Consider the following 4203-nt stretch of genomic DNA (forward strand, 5'->3'; position numbering starts at 1 on the left):
CCCCCCCCCCCCCCCCCCCCCCCCCCCCCCCCCCGCTCACTCAGAGTTCCTATCCCACAGCCAGCTTTCACAAGAGGTAAATCCTCTTTGCCCCTGTGGAGCCAGTTTGCACCAGACTCGGCTTAGGGGTTGGGGCGCTAGACTCGAGAATACGCAGTGTGGGCGGCTGGGGGTGGGAGGGCACGACACCCGGACTTCCCCAAAAAGGGGAGGAGTAGAATTTGCCAACTTGGGTCTGGGGAGCCTGCTAAGACCCTAGTAGAAAGGAAACCGTTAACCCCTTCCTTACCGGAAAAACCCAAGTCGTCTTTTCTCTTTATTACCGGAGTTGTAGTTATGTACTTAAAAACAAAAAGCTAGGTCCAATCTGATCTAGGAAATGTTGCATTTTTGGCTTTTTATTTGTGTCTGTGTTTGACTTTAGCTAATTAAAAGCTGACTTAATTTATACATTAATTTCCCAGCTTATTTTCCTGAATACCTTGTTGTGAATTATGTACAGTCCTCAAACATAACTACACACACACACACACACACACACGTAAATATATGACAACCTGATTTATTAACCAATTCGAAACAGCAGTCTTTCCCTCTGCTCTAGGTTTATTATATAATGCATGTTCCCTTGGGATTTGCTTATCCCACAGCACCAAACCCCAAAGTAATCTCATTCAGGACACCTCACTCCAAGGCATTTTAAGCCTCCCACCGGGCGGTGATGGCACACGCCTTTAATACCAACATTCCGGAGACAGAGGCAGGTGAATCTGAGTTCGAGGCCATCCTGGTCTACAGAGAGAGTTCCAGGACGGGCTCCAAAGCTACGCAGAGAAATGGTCTCAAAACAGACAAACAAAAAGACCCCCCGCCCCCCTCCCCGCCACTGCTACTCCCTTAAAAAAAAATAAAAGAAAAAGTAGGGTATAGAGTGCATAGAGCGAATATTTTTCAAGGTAGTTATTATGCATTGAGTTTGCAACTCAGGGTTCAGCTGCTAAACGATAGTATCTTCCTCCAGATCAAGCTCATTGCACAATTCAGCTTTAAGGATTGCAAAATGACTACAGCCTCTAGGATTTTGCCTCAAACTCCAAGAGCTGCCAATCCCTAGGCTGCGTTTTGCTGCAGAGACTCTTTCCCCGCCCCCTCCCCCGGGCTGCACGGGCTTTCTGGTCTGCGAAAGTAAAGTAAGTGTGCCCTCTACTGGCCTCAGAGATCGCAGCGTGGCGCAGCCAACAAGGGCGGAGGTCGAGTGGGGGCAGGGCTTTTGCCTACAGGGCAAAAGCTCAAAGCCCCGCTGCCTAAATCTCCAGCCACCTTTTTTATGACTCTTTCAGACTGCAAAAAGAGACAAAGGAAGAGAAATTACTAAGAATAAAGTGGTTCAGAGGTAGGTATTCAATTAACCCATCACGACTTTCTGACAGTCACCTGAGGGAGGGCCCTAGTTGTGGATGGGAAAAGTGAAAAATTCACAGGTAAACACTTAAAAAAATGAAAACAGAACAAGCTTTAGCCCCCCACTGTCATGTCCTAAATTGGAAGTGTGAAAGCAGGACCCTGGATTCTACTTGAAAGGGAAGGCAGAGAACAAGGCGAGGGGTAGTAATTGTTTCCTTATCATTTTCTTTGTTTTTGAGACAGGGTCTCACTACTTTTGCTAGCCCGAAACTCACCCAGTTTTTCTCCATTTCTCCTTCCTCTTCTTCCTCCTTCTTCACAGTCTTCACTATCCCAGGATATATTCCTTCACACCTGGTTTGAATGGCTTGAAGAATAAGGACAGAATCCAAGCCGGGGCATGCTAGGTAAACTCTCTAGCAACTGAACTAGAACTCCTTTATATATACCAGGCTGGCCTTGAACTCACAGAGATCCAAGTGCTAGGATTAAAGGTGTGCACCACCCTGCCCAGGGACTGCCAAAATGTTTTAGAGGGTCCATTTATTAAAAATTTGAAATTTTAGCCAGTTGTAGTGATGAGTGCTTTTTTAATCCCAGCCCTGGGAGGCAGAGGCAAGAGAATCTCTGAAGTCTCGGTTAGCCTCTTGTACGCAAATTCCAGGCCAGGTGAGGTGTGATGGCCCATGCCTTTAATCCCAGTGCTAAAGAGGAAAAGGCAAGCAGGTTAATAAACGGGACATTCAGAAACACAAAGGCTTCTGAACGGCAAAGGGCAGCATCATTCGAACAAAGTGGCAGGCTACAGAATGGGAAAAGACTTTTAACAACCGCACATCTGGTCAAGAGCTACTATCTAAAGCGTAAAGAACTGAAAAGAACTAAAAAGACGGCTACCCTCTTCTCTCAAAATACAAGACGGCGCCACCAAATAAGAGAGTGGCTATAGCTGACCCTCAGAAGCTACTTTTGGAAAATGAACAATTAGGGCATATTTTAAGATTTTACTCCCAAATCATACTAGTGTAGTGTAGGTGTGGGAACCCAGGTAGCGGAATAGCCTGTGTGGTTTGGGGACTTACCCATACCGAATCCGAGCCTGGTGACATCACCTCTGGTGTCACTTTCAAGTAACAGGAAGGTAGGGGCCACCCCCCATTTTACATATTAGGAAATAAATAGGTGCCATGTTCATTGTAAAATAAAATTTTAAAAATAAAAAAAAGGACTAGAAAACCACAGTGTCTAGTCTTGTCAATGAAGCGTAAGTCGTTGGAAAGTCTTGTTGAAAGGTAGTTTAGGATGGCTTCTAACTAAAAGATCCTCCTGCTTCAGGCTCCCGAGTGCTAGAATTTAGAGTTTCATGTACCACTCTACTTAGATGGAACTTTAGCTTTTAAGGAGTTGTGTGTGTGTGTGTGTGTGTGTGTGGTGGGTTATTGTTGTCATTACTGTTGGGACTCAAACCCAGGGCCTTTCAAAGGCTAGCCAATTGCGGTTTTTTTTTTTTTTTTTTTTTAATCAGTGAGCTGCATCCTTAGCCCCTGGTGTCCTGGAACTAGCTCTTGTAGACCAGGATGGTCTCGAACTCACAGAAATCCGCCTGCCTCTGCCTCCCAAGTGCTGGGATTAAAGGCGTGCACCACCACCGCCTGGCTTTGAGTTAGTTTTCAACTTGCCGTCCTCTTGCCTCCACCTCCCGAGTGCTGGGATGACACATTTGCATCAGTCTTCGTGGCTAGTGAAATGGCGGCTGGTCCTGTTCTGAAGTTTCCTTCTGGAACATATGGAAGCTGGTGCACTGGTTTGGCTCTCTGGAACATTGTGACTTTAAGGTTCTCTTATGAGAGATGTTGCTGGGTGTGAGCTGGATGTCAAAAGCAGGCAGGTCTCCAGAAGACCCAATTATTGGACGTGAGACTCCAACACACTAAGAGCTACAGTTCCCATCAGCACATGGCCTCACATGAGCAGCGATGCTGCTCTTACACTTAGGAAGGAAGAAGGACCTTCAGAGAGAATGGGCAGTTCTTGAGAGGGAAGGAAGGTGCCTCACTCATGGTTAACACCACTGAGCTGTATACCCCCAATTAGAAAGAACAAGTTGACTCAACTTCTCCCTTTCTGTGCAAAGGCGCAGGAAGGAGTTCCAAATAAAAGAATGAAATACCAAGAGCTGTCTCCTTGTGATGGTTAATTTTTTTCTTCTTTTTGTTGTTGTTGTTTGTTGAGATAGGTTTCTCTGTGTAGCCCTGGCCATCCTTTTTTTCTTTTTTTCCGGGTTTCTCCGTAGTTTTGGAGCCTGTCTTGGAACTAGCTCTTGTAGACCAGGCTGGCCTCAAATTCACAGAGATCTGCCTGCCTCTGCCTCCCGAGTGCTGGGATTAAAGGTGTGTACCACCATCGCCAGGCTCCTGGCCATCCTTGAACTCTCTTAGACCAGGCTGGCCTTGAACTCAGAGAACTTCTGCTTCTGCCACCTGAATGCTAGGATTAACATGTGTGATAATTAATTTTGAGCTAAATGTCAGTATTCTCTCCCTCTGCATCCTAACGGTGGCTACAGTGTGACCAAGCTCTGCAGGCTCCAGGTGCCAAAGCCTCCAGCTGCTCCCACAGTCACTTCTACCAGGACAGCCTCTCCCTTCAAATTGTGAGCAGAAATAAACCCTTTCCCTTAAGTTGCCCTTGTTACAGCAAGGAGAAAAACACCAACTATACCTCTTAACTTTCTGGAATATCTCCTCCTCCACCTTTTTTTTTTTTTTTGGCTTTTTGAGACAGGATTTCTCTGTGGCT

Source organism: Alexandromys fortis, unplaced genomic scaffold (genome assembly GCF_014885135.2).
Source record: "Alexandromys fortis isolate MF-2015 unplaced genomic scaffold, M_Fortis_MF-2015_v1.1 scaffold_2_1_26212458, whole genome shotgun sequence".
NCBI lineage: Eukaryota > Metazoa > Chordata > Mammalia > Rodentia > Cricetidae > Alexandromys > Alexandromys fortis.